Here is a 25,451-nt window from a genome sequence, read left to right on the forward strand (position 1 = left end):
CCTCCTTTTATCCCTCGGATCATGTAGGAACCTCTACCTCACCACTTCAAGATTTCTTAACTCGAGAGTTACGACAAGATGGCAACTTCCTTCGACTACCTAGTGAGCTTCAAGGGAATGATGCTCCTCCAAGGAGCAACTGACGCCATCCTGTGCCAAGCACTCCCCTCTACCCTGAAGGGGGCGACAAGGCATTGATATTCTGGTTTGAAGCCAGCGTCGATCCGCTTCTTCAAGCAACTGATCCAGTCCTTTATTGGCCATTTTGTCAATAGTCGGTGATAGCAGAAGTGTCAGATTACCTCCACACTATCAAGCAAAAAGAGGGAGAATCCATCCGATCGTTCGTCCGTCGCTTTAATGCAGTCACGCTAGAGGTTCGCAACCTGGATCAGTCAATCGCGATGTCCATGATGATGAGCGGACTATAGAAAAATGACTTGAAAAAGTTGTTGATAAAGATCTATCCGCGAGATTTTTTCGATATACTGGCCAGGGCAAAAAAGTATGTCTGTATGGAATAGGCCTTCATGGAGGATGAGGCCTCCACTGGCTTCACTATGGAGGATGAAAAGAAGATGCAAAGCAAGGAGTGCTCACCCATGACAGAAGAGATGCTGCGGCAGCGCTTGAGGTCGCCCTTTCACCGCCAGAAAATGGGGCCTCGAAGAACCATCGACCAGGAAGTCCCCAGAGAAGAAATCGACGAGCCTTATCACCATTGAGAGAATACAACAACTACATCCCACTGAATACACCAAGGACTCAGGTGCTTATGAAAATTAGGAGGCAACTTCCAGAGGCAAAAAAGTTGTGAACAAATCTAGCTCAGAGGGATCCAAACAAGTACTATTTGTACCATCAAAATCATAGCCATGACACGGAAGACTGTATCTAACTCTGAGACGAGATCAAGAATCTCATCAGGCATGGTCTCCTCGACAGATTCATTCGACGTCGGAGGGAACAGCGAGATGACTGACCAAGATCATCCCAGCCAACGGAGTGGCCTCTGTGGGTTGAGCAGCAGGCAGATCGCCCCCAATTGGCATCATAAACACCGTCATCGGGAGGTAGTGCAGCGGTGGGGTTGGTGGAGAAAGGGAGGCAATGAAAAGGCAGCGGACTGAAGACCTCATAACCTTCATCAAGGAAGATGCTCGTGAGGTCTAATTTCCATACAATGATGCAGTAGTTGTAACACTTAATCTTGAAAATTATGATGTACGTCGCATCCTGATTGATAATAGAAGTTTCGTCGATATTTTATTTTATGATATTTTTATAAATTGGATTTGTCTATTGATCGGTTGGAGAAAATAAACTCTCCGCTCGTCGGATTTACTGGGGAGACGATCCAAGTAGGAGTCGTCACCTTATCGATAAAGACTAGTCATTTTTCGCTCCAATTCATCGTCCAGATCAACTTTCTGGTTGTTCGAGTGCCTTCAGCATACAATACGATTCTCGGACAATCAGGCCTCAACGACTCTAAGCGTTGTGTCTACATATCATTTAAATATGAAATTTCCAACAGCGGAGGGAGTCGGAGAAGTTTGTGAAGACCAAGACTTGGTACCTTATTGCTACAACATCACCCTTCGAGGAGGTGAGCCGGCCGAGTCTTACCCCCTCGAAGGACTAGACACTCACAATGAGCTATCTGAAGAGCATGGAGTGCTAGCTGAAGAGCTCATATTAGTCCTTTTGGTAGATGAAAATCCAAAACACACCATCCAAATTGGGTCTAGCCTAGATCAAGTAATGAAAGCTCAACTAACCTCTTTTTTGCAGGAGAATGTGGATGTTTTTGCTTGAACGCCAGCTGATGTGCCAGGCATTGATCCCTTGATGATGGTGCACCAACTTAATATGAACCCACGACATCATCCAATTAAGCAAAAGAAACTTAGTTTTGCACTTGAACGGTAGAAGGTAATAGCCGAGGAAGTAGACAAGCAGCTACAGGCGAGCTTTATTAAGGAGACCACCTACCCCGAGTGGATCGCGAATGTGATCATGGTGAGAAAGGCGAATGAAAAGTCGTGCATCTACATTGATTTCATCAACTTGAATAAAGTTTGCCCAAAAGACAGCTATTCATTATCGAGGATTGATCAACTAGTCGATGCCATATCGGATCATGAGCTCCTCACCTTCATGGATGCCTTCTTCAGCTATAATCAAATCCGAATGGCACCTAAAGATGAGGAAAAAATAGCTTTTATGACTAACAAAGATCTTTTTTATTACAGGATAATGGCCTTCGGTCTGAAAAATGTAAGTGCAACCTACTAGTACCTCGTGAATAGAGTCTTTAAGGATCAAATCGGACGAAACATGAAAGTATATATGAACGACATGCTCGTCAAAAGCAAGTTCATAAAGGACCCACATCAAAGATCTTAGAGAAGTCTTCACCAACCTTCGGAGGTATCTGATGAAGCTGAATCTGATGAAGTGCACCTTCGGAGTGACCTCCAACAAGTTCCTTGACTTCATGATCTCCAACCAAGGATTAAAGCCAATCCAAAAAAAATCAGGGCCATCTAAGAGATGGCTCCTCTAAGAACGATAAAAAAGTACAGCACTTCACGAAAAAGATAGCTGCCTTTAATTGATTCGTTTCAAAGGCTGTCGAGTGTTGCCTGTCCTTCTTTTAAACTTTGAAGCAGTCGAAGAACTTTTAATAGATAGACGAAAGCCAGAAAGCCTTCGCTGACTTAAAAAGCTACCTTAGCTCCACCCCATTACTTGGTAAACTCGATCCAGATGAAGAATTATTTCTGTATCTCTCTATCTCTCCTACAATGATAGGCACGGTATTGGTTCAAAAGTGAGATATGGTTCAAAAGCCAATATACTACCTCAATCGAACTCTAAGAGATGTGGAGATCCGATATTCAAAGCTCGAAAAGCTAGTCTATGCGCTCCTCATCGCCACTCAAGAAGTTTCACCCATACTTTCAAGCTTACTCAATCATTCTCCTGACAGACTAACCCTTAAGAAGCATTCTTCATCGGCCAGATACGTCAAGATGAATCACGAAATAGGCGATAGAGCTCTTCGAGTTTGATATCCATTATCGACCATGATCATCGATTAAAGCTCAGATTTTGACTGACTCTGCGGCAGAATGCACCATTCTGGATGAGCCGGAAGAGCTTGAGGAAGTAGGATCCCAAGAACAGACTCGTGAGGATTCACCTGAAGCCAATTCAGAGGCTTGGGAGCTGCAAGTGGATGGATCATCCAACTCTACATGATCGGGGCAGAACTGATCCTTTCAAGCCTAGATGGGATAATTGCCGAGTACATCCTTCGCTTCAAGTTTTCAGTAACAAACAATAAGCAGAATATGAAGCTCTAGCTGCCAACCTCAAAATTGCCAAGGAGCTAGGGATCTGAGATTTAAAAGCCCGCAGCGACTCCAATTGGTCGTCAGCCACATTCGAGGCACTACGAGGCCCGTAAGAAAATATGGTGAAATATCTTCAGAAGATAAAAAATCTAGTGTCCCAATTTATAAATTTTGAAATTCAACAAATCTCCAAATCGGAGAACTCTCGCACTGATCTATTATCTAAGTTGGCAATCTCGGTGTCATCTGAGTTGCCATAAAAGACCTTCTTCGAGGTGCTGAGCAGGCCATGCACAGAAGAGTCGACAACGGCAATGCAAGTAGATGAAGAGTTCTGCTGGATGGACCCTCTCATCAACTATCTCAGGGATAGGATCTTGCCAACGGACCAGAAGGAGGCTCGAAAAATAAAGTATCAGTCGCCCCGATACCTCCTTCACGAGGAAAAACTCTACAAAAGATTATTTTCTCTGCCACTCCTCAGATGTTTGTAGCCCATGGAAGCTAAGTATGCCCTGAGGGAGGTACACGAAGGAGCATGCAGGGGCCATGTCGAAAAAAGGATGCTGGCTTACAAATTCCTCCAACAAGACTACTACTGACCGACTATACAACGAGACGTCCAAAGCTTGATCGTGCAGTATAATCAGTGCCAGCGGCATTCAAACATACAGCACCTACCTACCACGCCAATCACCTCCATATGTGCTCTTTGGCCATTTGTGCAGCGAGAAATGGATATCCTTGGTCCTTTTCTCGGGCATCAGGTTAACAAAAATTTTTGCTTACTGCTATAGATTACTACACCAAGTGGGTGGAAGTAGAACCGTTGGCCCGTATCACTGAAGCGAAAATAGTGGATTTCATCTGGAAGTGCATAATATGCTAGTTCTGACTTTCCTAATATTAATAATAAAAATGAGTGTCAATTTGCTAGATCTAGACTACAGTAGCTTTGTGAAGAATAGAAAATCTCACTTCACTTCACCTCTATAGCTCATCCTCAAGCAAATGGGGAAGCAGAGGTAACCAATCAAACTATCCTACAAGGTCTGAAGTGGAGATTGGGTAGAGCTAAAGGGGCATGGACTGACAAGCTTTACCATATGCTGTGGGCATATCGGATAATGCCGAGGGCCCCCATGGGGGAAACTCTCTTTAGCCTCACCTTCGGGGTCGAAGCAGTAGTCCCCATCAAAGTTGGAATCTTGTCAATGCGAGTCAAGAATTATAATGAGTAGACCAATACAGAAAGGCTCCACGTAGGTCTAGATTTACTAAAAGAAGTTCAAGAAAGAGCCCACATCAAAATGGCTACTTATCAGCATCGAGTGGCCCGATATTATAGCTCCAAAGTTAGGGAGAAGTGCTTCAGAATTGGCAACCTGGTTCTTCGTAAAGTGAAAGCTTCTCAATCGAGTGAGCAAGGCAAGTTGGCGCAAAATTAGGAAGGTTCCTATTAGGTGGATGAAATTGTCAAGTTGGGGACCTATCATCTAAAGCAGTACATGGAACCCTACTTTTTCGATCGTGAAACTCGAAGAATCTTTGAATGTACCATCAGTAATGTGTTATGCCATCTCTCTTAATAATTTTTTTTTCAAGTTTTTTGTTTGCTCGTTGACTCTTGACCTTTGATCGGTCTGACTTTTAATTGGTTCAACGTAGAAGGAGTCTTTGATCGATTTTTCAATAAAATAGTCTTTGATCGATCTGACCTTTGATTGGCCCAACGTAGGAGGAGCCTCTGATTGATTTTTAAATAAAATAATCTTTGATCGGTCTGACTTTTGATCGGCTCGACCTTTGATCGATCCAATGTAGAAAAAATTTTTGATCGACTTTTAAATAAAATGGCTTTTGATCGGTCTGACCTTTGATCGATCCAAATAGAAGGAGCTTTTGATTGACTTTTAAACAAAAAGATCTTTGATCGGCCTGGCCTTTGATCGGTCCAACATAGAAAGAGTCTTTAATCGACTTTTAAACAAAATAGCTTTGGATCAGACTGGTCTTTGATCGATCCAACACAGAAGGAGCCTTTGATTGGCTTTTAAACAAAATAGTTTTTGATCGGTCTGGCCTTTGGTCGACCCAACATAGAAGGAGTCTTTGATCTGCCTGGTGCCTTTGATCGGTCCAACGTAGAAGGAGCCTTTTGATCGACTTTTCAACAAAATGATCTTTGATCGTCCAACATAGAAGGAGCTTTTGATTGGTTTTTAAACAAATACCCTTTGATGGCCTAATTTTTGATCAGCCTAACATAAAAGGAGCCTTTGATCGACCTTTAAATAAAATGATCATTGATCGGCTTGGCCTTTGATCGATCTAACGTAGAAGAAGCTTTTGATTAGTTTTTAAACAAAACAGCCTTTGATCGGACTGGCCTTTGATCGGTCCAACATAGCAGGAGCTTTTGATCGACTTTTAAACAATATGGCCTTTAATTAATCAGACCATTGATCGATTTTAAAGTCGAAATGACCTTCAATCGCCTTTAGCAGGGATGGCCTACGTCTGACCAGGCTAACCCTCTACGGCCTCGCCTAAGTCGGAGACTTTTAATCATCCAGGATGCTAAGGCGCACACGCCAAGAAAATTCACTCCTAAATTGAAGATAAAGTTTCTACAAAGATGACACATTGAGTGTTACATAAACAATAACAAAGTAAATATATACCATAAAGGCCAATACAGGCACCACATCTCGTATGGAGAAAATCTCAGCCACATGAACACCGACATTTCCACAGCGCTAGTAGCGCTTGCTCTGGATTCGGACTCGGAGCTCGCCCTACCGCAACTTGCCAACCATCGGATATGAGATAGAAGGCTATTCCCCTCAACTTGACTTTGGCCTTCAGAGCCTCCCAGACAAGATCCCCACGCACTCCCATCGGGTGATGTTGATCGCCCGCTGTCTCCATCATGGAAGGAGCACAAGGGGCAGGCCCATCATCCAACTAACATGAGAGAGAGAGAAAGAAGTGCTCTCATGCCCGATGGTTGCAGACAATCGCTATCCTTCACCATTCTAAAATGAATCCCAATCTAGTCGGGAGACCAACGAAATTCAGCACCAATGGGTGAAGGCTGCATTTGGGCCGTTTCAATTGGGCATTGAGAGCCATGAAGAAGCTGCCCTCCGATGGTGAAGGCCACGGCCCCCACCAGGAACGGATGCACGGTGCGGTGTCTATCCCTCTTGGAAGCACAAGTTCCACAAAGATCCCACCAGAGACTGTCATTGAAACCAAGCCCGCTCTGAACATGGCACCGGGACATTCTCTTAAGGCCGCAGAACTATGCTCCTCTTAGAAGGAATGACCATTTCCAATACCTTCCATGCCAACCCGGAGTCTGCTAAAAGACCCCTCTCTCAAGCGATCGCCAGTGACTCCAGTGGAAAATGAAAGCTTCACTGCAAATGAAAAGACCATTTTGCCAAGCCATGGCAAGGTAGAAGGCAGACCTCCATCTGAAAACAGGAAGAGTGGGTTGGTGGTAGAATAGAGGAAGTTGGAAGATGGAGTGGGGAGGAGTCCCCCCTATAAAAAGAGGGGCATGCCTTAATTACCCCCATTAAATACCAAATGGAGATTGGCCACAGATGTCGCCTCTGCCTAACATACTATTAATTGAATGCTGGAGGAAAAGCTGCACCACTTCGCTTTCCCTCTGTAGCCATAGGCCGCATTTAATATGAACATGGATGTGCAAGCACATCTCAAAAATCACATGCATGTATCACGAGCAAACCATCTCCCCATATTCTTGGTCAAGCACGTGCGAAACTACTCCCTTCATCTGACTAAAGTTCAGACTCGGGAGTAGAGGACATGTGTAAAGAAACCCATTCTAGAGTAATGGTGTGGGGAGGAAAGGCTAGAGCTCAGCATGCTAGCCCCCATTTCTCTTGATTTCTTATCGACTACCCTCTCGACTGATAAGTACTCAGTTATTGAGTAACTAGTGGGCACACCATCATTCGAACGGTCGAGACTTCATCGGCCGACTTATGGTGCCTTCCTAAGTTAAGTCGTGGGTTGGCTTCTTGAGATCAATGCCAGGCCCAATCCCATTTCCTTCTCATCCAACGCGACCCCACTCGCAAGCTAATAGTGGATTGGGGCCTAAGGCCTAGGTGCCGACCAAATGGTAAAACATCTTGGGTCATGTCGCATATTTTGAGTGGTCAGCTGCCCGCGACCTTGCTCGGTTGACCTAGCCTGCAACCAGTCAGTGTAAAAATAATACACGGCTCCAACTTGACGACTTTTGATCGTTTCTATGTTAAACGGCCTTTGCTCGATCCAACTTTTATTGGACGACCTTCAATAACCTGACCCTCATCGGCCCCATGATTGAAAAGAGCCTTTGCATGATTATGGGTGGGGAACCCATTACTCTGCTCTTGGCTGTCCATACATCTGATGGCCTTCGATTGATCGAAAATATAAGTCTCAACATGAGAAAAGTATGCCAACAGCACGCATTAAGGAAAACTTGCCTTTTCATTGATGAGTGGCTTTTACAAAAAAAAAAGGGAAGAAAAGAAAGAAAAAGAGAGAAGCAGGGAAAGGCAAGCATGAGGATGAGGATTTATTTCTCATCAAAAGAGGGAGTAAACAACTCCTCGTGCTATTCTCTGGCTGAAGATAGTGAAGATCTAGTTGAGGCATCATCTTCCACAACCGGATCTTGTAGTCCTCAAAGCCCTAGGTAAAGGCGGCGATGTCGGTGACTTCCTTCTCAAACATGGCTGAGGCCTGAAATTCCTCAATACACTGATCCCACACAACCGCTGGAATCCACAGAGAGGACTTAGAGGCGCAGGCTCCCCTCGCAGGTGGCAACCACTCCCTCTCGACGGGAGCCTGATCGGGCTATTCCTGGTTGGGCTGGGGGGCAGGGGTAGGAGGTGGTATGTCGGAACTAGCACTGGAGGATTGTCCCGATCCCTTATTCCTCACCCTCTCGAGCGAAGCGGCCTCCTTCTTCACCGCTGCCCATTTTTCTTTGATGGCTAGCTTCACTTCTCTCTTAGAGGGCATCATTGTGGCTGAAAGGATAGAGCTGCAGATGCTACAAAGGGGTGTGGATGGCAATGTCCAGAACCACCAAACTCCTTATATAGACACTAACCTCCCTGTGGGAACCCGATCATCGACTTAAAAGTTCCTGACGGTCCACTAGGCAGTAAACGATGCATCCTTTCTAATCTAAAAAATTAATGTGAGATGGCTCTTCACGGATCCATCCATCGCCATGCAAAAGCTGTCCATTGGCCCTAGACATGTACTTGCATAAATTTCTTCTGGAAAACAACAACCATCATACACATATGATACGCCAGCTTTCGAAGCATCATTTTTCACCATTTTTAAAGTGCCAAACTATCCACAAATGTATAAGGTGGCGAGCCTAGTAGAACTTCGAAGATCGCTCATCTCAACCATCTGTTGAGGGCTCCATGCTGAAAGCCACTCAAGTACCGAGGCTTAACAACTATCAGATCGTCGTGAGAAAAAACACAGTAAGGGTCAACTTCATTTATGTCCTAGCTATAGAAAAGTCATGCCGGCCAGACAAGTAGTGCCGACAAGCAAGCAAAAATTAAATATCGGAGAACAATTATCAGCTCCTCTCCAACTGCTCATCAGAATTCTCCCCTTGAGCCCCTATGCTCTCAAAAATAATATCCCGAGTCACGACTCCACCCTATGAGCCATGAGAGACAGGAGGATGAGGGACATCTCTTGAAAGATCGAAAAATCAAGTCCAGAAAATAGCATCCTGCCTTGATTTCGACATCTCATGAAACCAACCTCAAGGCCATAGTCGAACATGCACCGAATCCTATCGTTAAGACATTCAGGGGGAGGGCTACCAAGCTCCCCACATGGGAACCCTCACCTTCCAGGTCCCCATTGACTTGAGGTCTTATCGAGGTAAGCCTATGCCCCCTTGGTGGAGGCTCAGCCACGATGCATGATCGACTGGTACTCGACTCGGGCCCGATCATTATTTGAGATCTCATCATCATCGGATAGTTCTCTCGTAGCACAGATATCGATGTCATCATGTTGCTAGGTCTCACCTGAGAGCCAGGTTCCATCCTCTCTTGGGCTCGCTCAAAACTCGAGATCCTCTCCCTTACACCACGTAACTCACACTGAAGTCATGCAATGAGTGCTGCTGATTCTCACTTGTCCTCTTTGGTTGCTCTTGACGACTCCAGCACCGAAATCCTCTCCTGAGCCCATTAGAGTCGACGACTATATCGAAGTACCCTAGTAGCTGTATCTCAGTTGTCTTCTCGATGATTTCTGATAATCTTTTGTACTCTACAGTCAATCCATCTCTTTCCTCGATGTGAGCCCTATCCCTTAGCCAAACAGCCATCGATGACACTCAGCCTCCGTTGAAGCTTCCCTGAATGCCCTCTTGACCTCGGATAGCTCCTTCTTCCGATTCGAAGCCTTCTCGCTTAGCACTTTCACCTTCCTCTCCAGGTCACTAATATGAGCCCTGATCTGCACAGCAAAGGGGGCCGACAAGGCCTCGACTTGAAGAATAGGGAGGCTCCCCCCATCAACGGTGTATCAGGGAGACTAGATAAATATGCACAAAATGGTATGATTTTAACAAAGAAAAAGAGTGAAAATTCATTTCGCTAAGAAAAGTTATCTTTACATAATAGCAAAAAGCAAAATTATAAGATACCCTAGCTTCCGACCTCACTTGAAGGGACTCTCGAGCTCTGAATAGGCTCTGACGGGCCTGCGGATGCCACGATTGGAATGGCAGCCTCTGACAGGCCCACCGGCACCATGTTTGGAGAAAAAGCCTTTGACAGGCCTACAGGTGCAGTCGTTGGAAAAGTCGACGTCAGAGTTATTATGTCGATAGTTGGAGGTGAGGAGACCTCGATGATCGTTCGTTGCCCTCCCGATTGTCCTACCTCATGATCAGAGGAATGGGCTCCTCCATAGTTTTCTCCTCGTCTAGGAAAGAGAGGTCCACCTCAGGGAGTCAAGAAGTGATCAAACATCGGCAATCATCAAATCCACTCTTCAGACCAGCATTGAAGGGCGTTTGACTGAAGGCAACTTTCATGTCTTTAAATTCTTCAAAAATTTTGAATGCCTCCACTGCAAGACATCTAACCTTGGCCACCCACTCGCCGGCCCTCTTCTCAATATTGGCAGCTTTCAAGGCTATCTCGTGCTGCTTCCTCCTTTTGGAGACCAATTCCGCTTCCACTTTCCTCAAAGTTTCAATGGACGCATTCACCCTCCTCTCCACCTCAGCGACCTGAGACTCAGTCTTCTTTAGTTCCTCTTCTTTGCGAGCTTCCGTCTTGGCCAGTGCCTCTTTAAGGCATCCGACCTTTGTCTCGACCGCATCGACCTGAGCGCAAACTTTATCTGCTCTACCCAGCGGTTGCACAATTCAGCAAGAAAATGAAACATCTGCAGAAAGATCATGTAAAAGGATGAGCGCCAAAAAAAAAAAGATTTAAGAAATGAAGTGTCGTGATGATACCTGTTTTGGAGAAAATTCAATGCAGGGGTAAAATGGTAATTTTAAAACTTTTTCAAAATCATTATTTTACAGTGAAAATTATTAATTATTCTAATTAATTAATAAAAATTTATCCTATACTAGATCTAAATATGATATATACATGTATGTATTTAAATTTAAAATTCGAATTTGAACAGTAAACACTTTACTGTAATGTGTTCAGAACACAATACCTTTGTGCGGATAGTAGATCGCCGCAATCTGATCACCGTCGGAAAAGTCTGATCGTTGCGATGCAGCCACACAGTGTGTCTGATCTCTACAGATCATCCACACGAAGCTCCCGATCTGATCGACTTCACACGAGTGCTAGCTCGTTGTAGAGCCCTTTCGACGATCGATGCTGATCGAACTCCTTCAATCGATGTCTGTCGATTCTTCGGATGCTCTGGATCGTCAGCAGACATGCTTGAGAAAATATTGAAGATCTTTCTAAAATTTGGTGGGCTCACGACACTCGTAGCTCACCTTCTCACTTTTCGAACTCCAGGCTGAAACCCTGAAGAACTCACTGAAATCCTGCGCACACTTTTTCTTTCTTTTCTTTCTTTTTCTCTCGGAAGGATATAGACCTTCACCTTGCACACAAGGATTCCTCACGTCCAAATTTTTTCTCCAAAATTTTTCTTGCACACGCCCCACTCTTCTCCTCCTTTTAAAACAACAACCAAGGTCATATCCATGTGAGAGGATAAAGATGAGTAATTGCACATTTGAATTCAAATCAAATTTTGAATTCAAATGGAAACCAATTTATCCCTATCCACTAAGGACGTGAGAAGAGAAGGGCGTGGCTTAATTTGTGTGTGAGTAATTTCATGAGAAATATTTTCTCATGTAATAAATGGGGCACTAAAAGAGGATAAGGTCAAGGCACTAAGATTGGCTGCTCATTCAAATTTAAACTTTGTTTTGAATTTGAATGGCCAACCAATCATCCTTATCCACTCATTTGGTGCATTAAAGTAGGGCGTGAGGAGGGCTTTGCGTGAGAAAAAGTTCATGAGAACTTCCTTCTTGTGAATTCAAATGGGCGCAGTGGAAGTGAGGTAGCGCAGGGAAAATGGGTCAAGGTGGCTTCATTATTTAAACCAACCTAATTGAACCAAATAAGTTAGGCCTAATTAGACTAATTTAAACCCAACTTGATTAGGCATAATTAGGCTCAATAAAATCTTAATCAAATCAGGAATTGATTAAGCCCAACCCCTGATCAAATCAGGGACCAAACCATCTCGACGATTAGATCAACTCTTAACCTAATCGGGTCAAACCCAACTGAATCCAATTCAATTGGACTTGATCCAAAAATAATTACTCAATCAAATTGAGTTAATTAGTGATCAAATCACTAATTAAACCTCTCATAAATATTGAGTCCAAATTTGATGGGTAATCGGGCATTAGAATTCATCGATATGTAACCCTGATCGAAGAGTCCCAAACCAGTGGGACTCTTGACCCCGGTACCTAAAATGTGTGAGACTCGTGATCAGAGAATCTTGATTCTCGATCATAGAGTCCCAGACACGTAGGACTCATAGTCCATGAGCATTAGGACTCTTCATCAGCCATCAGATCAGATAGGAACCTCTAATGTGTGTGACCCCGCAGGTTCAAACCTAAGCCGGTAGCACAGGAACCAATTCCTGTACTAATCGAAGTGACCATCTAGCAATGGTATCCGATGATCGGATAGATCGAATAGCCGCAATCGTAACACTCAGAACCTACGTGAATATGGTTACTATATAATTCATCCTTTTGATCTCTGTATTTAGGACGACTCAGGGTTAAACTGTCAACCCTGATTAGATCATCCGAATCGTGCTCAACTCAAACAGTCCTGTGACTCCTCACAAAGACTATCCTGGTCAAGATTTTGCTAAATTGAAACACAACTGTACACAGCTCCTAAACTGGAGTGGTCAATCCCATCTTGATACACGCACTGACAAGTCAAGTACTTGACTACACCCAGCAGCCTTCCATCACTGAATTAAAAATTCAAGTAGTCCAGTGCCTAAGTACAGTGAGTTGCTTGCAAGTCACCATGGCGGTCTTAGGTCGGAGGGGCATTTATACCCATATTCCATCGGAGTAAATCTTGACAGCAGAAATAGCTCGGAGTCGATCACATTCTGTACAAATGTACCCTTACATCTCACCTATATGCCATACCAGTGTCTCCACACTCATTGGTTAAGAGGACAACCAACCTATATGCACACAATGACCTATGCTTGATAAATATTGTCGTCCTTGGTAACAATGTATCATTTGATCGCGAACAGATTTAAGGACTAAACGATAAATCCTCCTTTGTCGAGTCTAAATAGTCCTAAGGACTTCACCACAACATAGGAGTTCATTAGAAGATGAAATATTTTGTGATGAAAAATATCAAAATAATTTTTATTAATTCATAATTCATATACATATACAAAAATGAGCACAACCGTCAACAGGCTGATGATTGGCTTTGGGACACTATTCCCAAAACCTGGTGGAAGGAAGTCACAGCTTATCTCCACAGATCAAAAAAGCCCGATGCTCTGAGCTCCTCCTGCTCTGTGGAAAGGAGCATACCTTCCATCAACTTTCAAATAAACTTCTAGTTATCAAAAGTGGCATCCTCGAGAGCATTATGCGGGTGGATGCCACCATCAGACGGCCCCTCTATGGAGACTGGCATGTTGGGGGCACCCACCGAAGACGAGGGCCTTTTTCACCCGAGAGTAGGAGAATTTGAAACAGAAGCAGGGCCGCTGGATGAACACCAGACCGGATGGAGGAAGAAACTCCAGTCAGGCGAGGCACACTTGGTTGGATAGTAGTTGCAATTACAACTGTGTTTTCAATCAGAGGGATCCATTTAGATGGAGCCCCACCTTCCCCAACCTCAACAGTCTTCATCCTCTTCGAAGAACCCTCGGCAACTGAAGCCGTCCTTCTCTTAGGGGCATTCTTCCATTATTTGGCTAAAACTTCGGGCTCCATGCCTACAAGGATGCGACAAGGATCAGAGATATGGAAAGAAAGGAGAGGAAAAAATTATAACTTCCTACTCACCCTTAGAGACGATCGGGCTAAGCCTCACGTTATATAGGGCCTCCTCAGATAGCAGCTTCCTCAAGGGAGGGATCTTGAAATTTCTAAGTACTTTAAGTGGCCTTCCTCCTTAACTCCCAGCCTTGGGATGCTACTAGCTGAGTTCTTCGATTGACCCCAGTTCGGCAAGTCCTAACTACTAAGCGATGATCGAAAAACAAAAAAAAATGCTCTTTCCATCCATGAACAGGGGTAGGAGTACTTTTAATCAAAGGAGAAACTCTTCTCTGAGTCATAAGGTACCACCAACCCCTAACATGTGGATGCTTGTTAATGATAAAAAAAGTTCGAAAAAGAGGGATGGAAGTTTGGACGTTCGCCATAACACAGATGACTAAGAATCCAATGATAAAATGGAAGGAATTCAGAACGAAGGCACAAAAGAAATGTAGTAAAATTGAAAGAGGGCTAGAACAAAGGAAGGGATGGAAACCCACAAACCAGCATTAATCGCTTCCTCGTACACAGCCAATCATCCGAGTGGTGGGTCGTTTGCCTGTCCGATGGTCTCAGAGAGCTCCAAATCAAACTCTGATGGAACTCCGTATGATGCTCAGATCCGGCCCAAATCTTTCAACCCTAGCACAGAACCAAAGTCACTAGGTTTGAAAGCTGAATCGACCTCAAAACCTTTGTGTCCTTTGACAGGGTTCCAAGGACTTGCCCCTAAAGAGGTGGACCATTCTTCGATCGAACCAGCGGACCCCATCATTAAAGAAGCTAAAAGAAAAGACCAAAATTCGAGGGAGGAAAAAAAAGATCGAAATAAGAGCTACACGGATGGATGAAAGAGAACAGCCAAGAAAGACCACGTGAAAAGAGAGAGAAAGCTAAGGAGATGATTGGAAATAATAAGGACAATACCTAAGATGCCCTCAAAATGTCACTGTGAGGAAGAAACTCAGGCAGAGCAGACCTGATGCGGTGATGAATTGAGAGAGAAGAGGAATCAAAAGAAAGAGAGGAGACATGGAACACTGCACGAAAATGTGAAAAGGAAAGAAGATGGCGTGACTTTATAGCCGAAAAAGGATGGTTCCAAAAGATCATGAATCATGATCCTTGAATGGATAATCTACATGTGGCCTCTCCCCATCGATCGGTTTCCCATCGTCAGTCGCCTGAATTAATGCACCAAGCCTAAAAAGGTGTTCGTCAGAATTTTAAATTAAAATTTTGTATTTTAACCATGATTATCCACCCAAGCCCTCACATCCACCTCAAAAATTATGTATTTTTTTCTGTCTGGGATTCTTACATCTTCGGCACTAGAAACTGATAGTACTTTCCTCGTCCGACCAAAGCTCGAACTCGAGAGTAGGGGGCATGTGTTAGGAGAAAATCTGTATGAGCCGACGATGTGAAAATGCCCAAGATCCAAAATGGCCAAGCCAATTTTTGGGGGTACAAAGCCTTGACCGACTCATAGTCAGTACCCCATTAGCCAAAATCGATGAGTCTTATTCGGAGTCATCGCGAACCCCCCTGGCGGCCCACTCTCCACTGTCGATTCCCCAAGGATACCTTCAAATAGCGATATCCGACTAAATGTCTTCTCATAATTGGTAGTTTTCTATCAAGCAATCATCGGCAATGCCTAAGCCTTGTGCCCGACAATCGATCAGGCTCCTAACCCAGGGCCCTTCCTTCTAGGAGGTGCCAATGCCCCTCTTCGGACATCACCGATGCGGTCTCGGACCTACCTTGTCGACTTGAATGCACAACCCAATTGATCATCCATGCATGATCTGATAGAATATCCCAACAAACTTTCGAAATATGATGGATGGGATACCCTGACAAGCCTTTGGAATGTGGCCACATGACGTAACTGACACCCATGACTAACAATCTGAATAGTGGGCGGACAGCAAGCAGCCTATTCTGATGGCCTATTGGCACAGGCCTAACCACCTCCGAACGACTCCTATAAAAGGATGTAGAAAAGGATACCTCCAGGTACACCATTACTCTGTCTCTCACGCTCCTCTCTCTATGGAATGAGATATTGACTTGAGCATCGAAAGGTCTCCACTGGAGCCACCTCTGGTCAGGGCTTTTCTTACAAATTCATTCTGAGGAGATCCATTTCGACCATCCACTCCAGCTCCTTCGACACCGGCCGAAATCTTGCACCAACAATAATCTTTTTTGTCTTAGGTTATTCATAGATTTGAGATACTTTTAATATATGTAACAAACCTCATAGTAAATTGAAATTAAATTATTGTGTTCCAATGAAAATTTCATAATAGATTGAACTAGTGCTTTTCATATTTTAACTCTAATTTACCAAGCATAATGAAAATAAATGCACATATATATTAAATTTTAGTTTCTTTTCTTTTATATTCTTATCCATATAAACTATTTACATACTTCAATATTTGCACAAATCATTAGCAGTTCCCTGATAACTAGCAATTGAACTAACTCCTACTTTCAAGCATATTATCTGACAAATATATTAGCAGATCCATGTAATGAAAGAATCACTACAACAAATTCTTTCATCAGTGGTACAATCACAGCGACATTTATTATTTTATATAGATAAAATTTTATTTTTTATGGCATTTAGCTTAAGTACTTATAATTGTTAGAAAGTATTATAAAATTAGAGATATTTTGTTATAAATGCTGGTTTTTTTTTTTTTGCAGCATGTAGTATAAAATGCTGGCACTAGATACAATTTCATATATTAATTAAGGTATTTATGTGAAATACCAATGAATATATTGTAAGGAACCAGACCCTTTAGTTTTCTCTATATGAATCTTAAAGGAAAAAAAAAAAGAAAAAAAATATTTTGAACCTCCCACTCTAAGCATGCGAGGTAAAACAGGAGGACTCTCGATGAAGTCTGTCTTCTCTTCTGAATTCGATCAAGAAAGGAATCCTATGGCCAATCAAACTCTGACAAAGATCCTAGGATTTCTATCTATAAATCCCCCAGCACTCTTTCTCTACACATCACTCAAACCCTCGGTCAATCATCAGTGAGATTGTGGGGATTATTGAATTCTTTCTGTCAAGTATTTTTAGCGAGCCACAGTCAATTGATCACCAGAGTTGAGGTAACGATCTTCTATTCTCCTTTCTTTTTACTTTTTTGAACACCAGAAAATCCTTCATGGCTGGATTTAGCCACCAGCTGTCGATTTCACAAGGACCAAGCCTTCTTATTTTTGTTTCTTCTTTCTTTCCATCAGATCAACCACTTCACCAGCCATACTCTAGCTACCAAGGCCGAGGCCATTGGGGGTCCGCTACCGTCAGAGTCATCACTTGTTAGGGGTCACTACTATGAAAGGTGGTTGGCCTGAAAGCTTTCCCCATTCCCCTATCTCCCCATCAGAAAAGAGGAAAGAAGAAAATGAGAAAAAGAAAGAGAGGAGAAAAGGAAAAAGAAAAAGAAAGAAAAGAAAGAATAAAAATAGAAAAAGAGAATAATTCTCTTTTCTTTCTCCTCTCTTTCTCTTTCTACTGTGCTCTTTCTCTCTCTAATCTCTTTCTTTCTCTCTTTAGAGATTTTATGGATCAGTAGAGGGTCTAGATATTTAGATAAATTTGGATTAATTGATTAACCTAGGAGGGTCTTGGACCTATAATGTTTAGGTATTTTTATAATTTTATCATTCATGGTCGTCTATGATTGATCTTGATTATGTAAAAGAATAATTATCAATAAGAAGTGTCGATCGAGCAAAGTACCTTAATCTTGAGTTCATAAATCAAGGAATTGATTGATAGTTATACTCAATTCTGAGACTGATAGAGATAAAGATCCCTTTACGTGATTACCTATCTATATGAATTTTTTTTTTGAATTATTCATGATGATTTTTGGTTTCACATCGAATTTAGATTCTTTATCATATTTGTATCATATGTTGACTATTTTGGTTGCTGAGAATAGAATATCACTTGGTTGAAATTGAGCAAGAAACATAATATGAAATTATTGAATGATTTGTTGATTATATAAGAAGATTTAGACTAGCCATAATATGGATTGTTAGTCATGGGCCGAATTGTGACATCTTAGATTGCTAGTCATGGAACGAAGCATGACACTTGATTTGCCAACATGGGTTGAAACTCCGATATTCTAGTTTGCCACCATGGGCCGAAGCATAGATATCTTAGTTTACCATCATGAATCGAAGTACGATTGTTATAGATTGCCACTATGGACCAAAATGTGGTTTGTGGTTTGCTAGTCACAAGTCAAAATGTGACCATGATTAGCCCAAAATCGAAGATAACTATTGATTTGAAACACGTTGAGGAAACATAAATGATAAGTCATATGAACATACATGTGATATCTATGATGGATTTATGATAATACATAATTCATGATTTATACTTATATAACTGTTGAGTTTTATAGGATGTTTGACATGAGATTTTATGGCTTATAATTTTCTTTTGATATTACTCATTCATTATTTTTGTATTATATTATTATATTGATGTATATATGATAAAATTCTTACTGGACTATAAAGCTCACATCTTCAATTCTCTCTTTTCTTTCAGAGTCACAAGATGCGTAGCCTTGGTCGGTTTAGACATAAAGTTTGAATATCAGAATTATTAGTTCATTGGTTAGTTCAATTTTTGATATCGATAGATATTTGAATAATTATAATCGAACAAATTTATATGACTATGATGGATTTATTTAGTTAACATATTTGATCATTTATTTTTTTAAATAAAATTTGGCTTTATTAGAGGTTTTATATACTCTATAGGCTTTATATAACCTCTAAGGTGCTGCTTTAGGGTTCATGCAGCCGTGTCACGAGATCGAATCAAGTAATGGGTTCGGAGTATGATAAAGTAGTATCAAAGCTTAAGCTTAGGATTACTAGAGACTGTGATATAGGTAATATCAAAACTTAGAGCTATGATCAATACAAATTGTGATAGAAGTATTATCACAGTCTAGAATTTAGGACGCTAGAGCATAAGTTTAAAGAGAGTGAATGCGATTAGATTTCTAAGTATAGGTAAAATACCATGAGATGTATTGTGATATGTTAAGTCATTTAGGTTAAGGTGATTTATGAATATAAACAATCATTGGTGTAGGATTATATGGCATGGGGGAATGGGCATGGGCGTGCTAAGAGGCCTATTCAATTTATTGATGGCTTTAGCACTTGAGGCTCATAACTAGTAAGAAGATATCCCATCCTCACCAATCAGCGATATGCACCATCAAAGACAATCAAGCAATCTCACTGATAATACTCCAGAGATAGAAACTCTAGAAATAGAAACTCCAGGTAACTTGAAGTTCAATCGATGGATGAACAAGTTAGCACCTCATAGCTTATGCAACTACTAGTGCAACAGCAAGCTACTACTAAAACTGATATAATAAAGATGATGGAGGTGGAGCAACAATAACGATGACTCACACAACAACAATAGTAGCAATTCAAGGAGCAACTGTTGTAGCAATAGCAACCACAATAAAAAATTTCTCAATAGCAATAGGAAGTCGAGATCCAACAAGAGTGTCGCATCAGTTTGATTTTAAGAAGTATGCTCTACTAGAATTCATGGAAATCTCTAACTCCATAGAGGCTAGAAGTTAGCTAAAAGTAATAGAAAAAAATATTTCAAGTCCTGAGATACTCGATTGAGAAAAAGGTCAATTTTGTCACTTTCATGCTACAATGTGAGGTAATGAATTGATGGGATATATAGCTCAGAAAGTTAAAGCCAATTATACACCCTTTACATAAGAAGGATTTAAAATGGCCTTTTATGAAAGGTACTTTCCTCAGAGTTTTTGGTTCAAAAAATTTCAAGAGTTTAATTGATTGGAATAGGATAAAATGATGGTTGCCTAATATACTAAAAAATTTGAAGAAATATCTAGATATATTATAACATTGATAGTAGAGGAGGATGCCCAAACTGATAACTATACTTGAGCTATCCACTTATAAAGAGGTTGTCAATAAAGTCCTAGTGATAGAGTGAGGACTTAGTGAGCTCAAGCTACAAAAGAAAGAAATTTGAAGAAAAAGGCTCGATCAAATGATTCTCAGAGTTAGCAGGATAATGGCATTGAATTTGGATAAAGAGATCTACTACTAGTAGTATAAATTCTATAGCTCAATTTTTAGATGAAATCAAATATTATAGATGTGGTGGATCCCATTATCAAAATAATTGTACATAGCTCGGGGGAGCTTATTATACATGTGGTCAATTGGGACATAAGATGATTATTTATCCTCGTAGAAATGAGTCACAGGAGCACCAAGCATTTCAATTCACTTAAAGAGACTTAGCAAACCAAGCACCCCAAGATATACAATAGAAATCTAGGATCCAAGGATGGATTTACGCACTTCTCTTCTCTAACCACTACCACCCTAGATTAGTCTCTTCTCCCCTTTGTTTTGAGAAATAAAGAGAAACCCTTCCCTCAGATTTTTGTTCTCTCTTCTATCTCATCCTTTGTCTCTCTAGTTTATTCGAGGGTTTGAGTAAAAAAGAATTCAAGGGACCTAATGATAGACCCTTGGTGGACTCTAATAAAAGGTTCAAGATTGTTGATTTCCACTTTATAATTTTTATTTGGATGTTTGGACTTGATTCTCTAAAGGAGCAACCATCTAGGTAAGAAAGTGTTGAGCAGTGATGCGTAATCGTTAATAGCACCAAAAATAACTCTACTCACTACGTAGGTAGGATGAGTCGAGATCGTATCCTCAGGGACCTTGGGCTAAGTTGAGATTGCAAAATAAAAGAAAGAAGCATTGTTTTGATTTAGAAAATAAATTATCTTAAAATTGATGTAATTAGAAAATAAAGAGCTCGAGAGTTTTGAATTAATTTTGTACTAGCAGAGTTGTATCTCTTTTTTAATTAAATAGATACGATTAATCTTAGAAAAAATATCTATCTTTCCTCGGCACACCCCATACCCATAGATCACAGCGCGTCTCCAGAAAGTACTAGATAAATAACTCTTCTTTTCTTGGCACGTCCCGTATCCATAGATCACGGTGCATCTTCGAAAAGTAAAAGTTGTTCCTAATATTAATCTAACAGGAAAGTATAAATAAAAGCATATGAAAGAGAGCAAATAAAGAACTCATGACGATTTAAATAAAAAGCATAATCTTTATTGCATATAAAGAAATACAAGAAAGTTTAGAACAATAAACCCACTCTGTGTCGTTACAAAATTTTTTTTCCACTCCCGAGACTGCTAGCCTAGCTGCTCATGGAGTAGTCCCTTTCTCTTCCTCTATGCAAGGCTCTAGAAGAATTTCTGGACCCCTCCTCAAATGAGAGTACAAGAGCCTTTTTATAGGTGTTAGGAGGGATGAGTTTTACATGATTTTCGATGTGGGACTAAAAAAAATACTAAGGACTAAAAGATGGATGGATGAGATGGAAAGATCACAAGCAGATAAAGAAAACACAAATTCTTCCTCTTGAAATATTTTCAAGTATCATATTTTTTCCTTTTAATGAGCATCTGTTCGTCTGTTCATGTCTGTCAGCAAAAACTCCCCACGCCCCGCCATGCCGCGCGCCCACTCTCACCCGCGCCCGCGCACGCCCGCGCACACCCATGCCCGTGCCGGTGCTGCTGCGATGCCGCACGTGCGTTAGCTGTTAGAAAGCGCTCCCTTTTTTTTTATTACCAAAAAGAAACTTTTATTTCTTTAAAATGATGTCTATATTTTTTTGGATTCCTTGCATAGTATCTTCATTTTCTATAATACCGTATGCATCTTTCTTTTATTTTAATTTTATTTTAAGTCTAATTTTTTTCAAACTTGAGTTTTTTTGATCTATGAATCGGATTCTTTGTATCGACGATCACCTTTCTTGTAAAACATAAAAAGAAGCATCAAATTCTTAATAAATAAAATAAATTAACTATAATTTTCTACTTTAAATGACTTAAATTAAGTGTTTATTACACCCCCAACTTAAATTTTGCTCGTCTTCGAGTAAAATAGATATATCAGCATTGTGTACCGACTCGATCTTGAATCAAAAGTTAGGTTAGGCATCCCAAAAGGTAGATGATACCTGGTCAGACTATTAAAGAGATACTTCATTGGATTATCAATTTGACCCAATTAGTGGCTGAGTATTAACTAAAAAAATTTCAAGAGCTTTTCTTTCACCAACTCACCACTTTACTCTTTAAATCCTCTAACTTAATGTGAGATAGGTTTATTATCTTCTAGCAATTTAGTCCCCTTATTATCCACTATTTTTTTAACATTGCCCACCTTTTTACGCAAACCATAATGCTTACTTAGGCGAAAGGGCCCGATTACTCAGTAGGAAACCAATATTTTTTTTTAAGTAAATTTTAAGAAAATTTTTTGCATACCTCGACCTTTCCACTCAATCTCTCATGAAGCAGATTCTTTATTGAGATCAGTAAGAAGATGGTTGTAGAATCACTCCTAAAATTTGATCTAGTCTAAATCCTACCATTCATTGGGTTTTCTTAATAATTTATTCCTCAGTATCTCTAAAATTATCTTGACCGTTAATCATTCATTGATTAGGATGCCTAATTGACTCTTAATCAAAATAAAATTTGGATACACAAAACTAATTATTTCTGGCCATACTCTAGGGTTTGATTAATTTTTTCCCCCCCAACTTAATCTACATTATCCTCAATGGAGTAGGAAAGCAAAGAAAATAAAAAGAGAGAGTGCACCTAGGATAATTTTGCTTCGAAAGTTGAAGATAGCTTCATTGATTAATAGGCTCTTGTTCTAAATTTTTGCAGCTGCAGTAAAGTAAAAAAAAAATATGAAATCATTGGGTTGCCTCCAACAAGCGCTAAGTTTTACGTCTTCAGCCAGACGTCATATGCAATAAAACCAACAACAGGTGGGCAATGGCTCATACTTGATTATCCATGGAAGAGTGATTTTATCGTGCGTGTATCCAACAAGATGTTAACTTCTTTCATATATCCTCAAAGTCATACACTCCAAAGTGAGCCAAGCAAGTATCTAAGGGGTCTGATGCTAGAATTGTGGGTGTTGCATCTTCTATAATATCTTCTAGTGTATCTACTTTGAAGCAACTATCCATTGATGGTCCTTGAGAAGCACCAAATACATTCAGTCTCAGTTTCTTATTCCCAAACAATACGTCCATGACTCCTGTCCTACAATTAATGCATGCATTTGCCGTAGCTAGGAAGGGTCGTCCTAAGATAATGAGAATTTGTCTGGGGTTGCCACTTAGTTCCATGTCGAGAATCAGAAAATCAATTGAAAAGTAAAACTCATCTACCTTGACCAAGACATCCTCAAGCATTCCACATGGTTTCTTAATTGATCTGTCGGCTAATTGCAGTGTGACTGATATGGGTTTCAGTTTTCGAATCTAAAAAGTTCATACACCAAACTAGGTAAAAGATTCACACTTGCCCCTAAATCCAGAAGAGCTTTTTCAATGTGATAATCTCCTATAACACAGGAAATGATGGGGGCTCCTGGGTCCTTAAGCTTTGGAGGAGTGGCATGCTGGAAGACAGAACTAGCCTGTTCAGTGAGGCTACTTTCTTTGAAATTTGTGATCTAGATTTACGTTTTTGGATGCACAAATTCTTCAAAAATTTGGCATAAGTAGGGAACTGTTTGATTGCGTCTAGAAGGAAAGATTAATTTGGACTTGCTTAAACAATTCCAACATCTCATCGAGTTTTCTCCCTTCTTATCTGCAGGAATAGGGGCTTTCAGGGTATCTAAAATGGGGCTTTAGGCAAGAAGATGATTCCGGTGCAGTTGGTTCATTCTCTATTTTAAGGTCCTCCTTGTTCTTGGGTGATTTGGCTTCGGTTAGAGGTTTAGGGTCAATCTCATTGGTTTTACTAGTGTGTTCAATGACCTTCCCACTTCTCAGAGTCATGATTGATTTGGCATGTTCAGAAAAAGCTTCTGGGTATTAAGCTCTCAATCACAAATTGCCTCTTGGGTTGCTCTTGAGTTGGCTAGGTAATTTTTCTCCTTCCCTCCTACTGAATGCAGTCGCTAGTTGACCTATTTGGGTCTCTAGCTTAGCAATGAATTTGTGTGGGAGTTAAGGGTCTGAGTGTTGACTTTTAATCATTCTAGTGCTTTCAGAACTTTTTTCTCAAAAGCTGAGCTGTGACCAGTAGTAGACGGTTGAGGAACATTTTGAAATTGATGATATGATCCATGCCTATATGTTGGGTCCTGATATTGAGGTCGAGGTGCGGCAGGGCCAACCACTGGTTGTAGTCTCCAGAAAAAATTTGGATGGTTTCTCCAGCCAGGGTTATAAGTGTTCGAATATGGATCGTTTTCTGGTCTGCGAGCTTGTTGGACTTGAACTTGCTGAACCTGCTCGTGCACAAACTCAGAAAATTGAGGTATGACTGGGCATTCACTAACAAAATAGTTCGGATTTGCACACAATGCACAAACTTCTTGGATTGGGTTAGGTGGAATCGGGAATTGTCCAGTATTTAGAAGACAGTCTAATTTTTGAGACAGTTCATCTACCTTACTGTGGATATTCATGACGTTTCCAATCTGATAAATTTTACTTCTTTTTTGTTGAAGCATGGGTTGTTCTCTAGAGGTGGCAGACATATGATGTAGAAAATTCTCACTAAATGTTTCAAAGAGCTGCCAGGCTTCATCCTCACTCTTTAGCATGAATATCCCACCACATGATGCATCAACCATTTGTCGGTGTTTCTTCGATAGACCATCATAAAAACACTGTCAAAGTTGCCATTTAGGGACAGCATGGTGTGAACATTTACAAATGAGGTCCCTTAACCTTTCCCATGTCTCATGAAAAAGTTCACCCTCCAATTGAGAAAAACTAGTGATAGCTTTTCTAATTTGATTTGTTTTTTCGATTGGAAAGTGTTTCTTGAGAAATTCTCTCTGAAAATGATCCCAAGTTGAAATGGTTATAGAGTCTAAGGAATTTAACCAATGCTTGGCTTTGTCCTTAAGTGAGAAAGGGAACAGTTTCAACCTAAGAGCATCATCAGAGAAGTTTGGGATTTTTACTGTGGAACAAATTTCAAGAAATTCATCCAAGTGTTTGTATGGGTCCTCGTTACTAAATCTATAGAATGATGGCAACATTTGAATAATACTAGACTTAATCTCATATTGGGTAGCTTCTACTGGAGGTGCTTGAATGCATGGAGAGTAGGTATACGAGGATGGAGTGAAATATTCTCTCAATGAGCATGGAGGATTAGCCTCACCAGGTGCAGCCATGTTTCTAACTCGGATAGTCCTAAGAGTCTTTTCTAATTCTTCGTCTAATGGTTGCAAGTCGGATTTTAGTGATCGTCGACCTAACATGCAAC

At 41.0% G+C, this 25,451-nt stretch overlaps 1 non-coding gene across 1 annotated transcript; it reads left to right on the plus strand.

Moving 5' to 3' along the window:
* Positions 1 to 24,865: 24,865 nt before the first annotated feature.
* LOC140856828 (small nucleolar RNA R71) lies at positions 24,866 to 24,971 on the plus strand. Its single transcript, XR_012140428.1, has one exon. It is a non-coding gene; the product is annotated as a small nucleolar RNA R71 (small nucleolar RNA).
* Positions 24,972 to 25,451: the final 480 nt, after the last annotated feature.

Source organism: Elaeis guineensis, chromosome 3 (assembly GCF_000442705.2).
Source record: "Elaeis guineensis isolate ETL-2024a chromosome 3, EG11, whole genome shotgun sequence".
In the NCBI taxonomy this organism is placed as follows: domain Eukaryota; kingdom Viridiplantae; phylum Streptophyta; class Magnoliopsida; order Arecales; family Arecaceae; genus Elaeis; species Elaeis guineensis.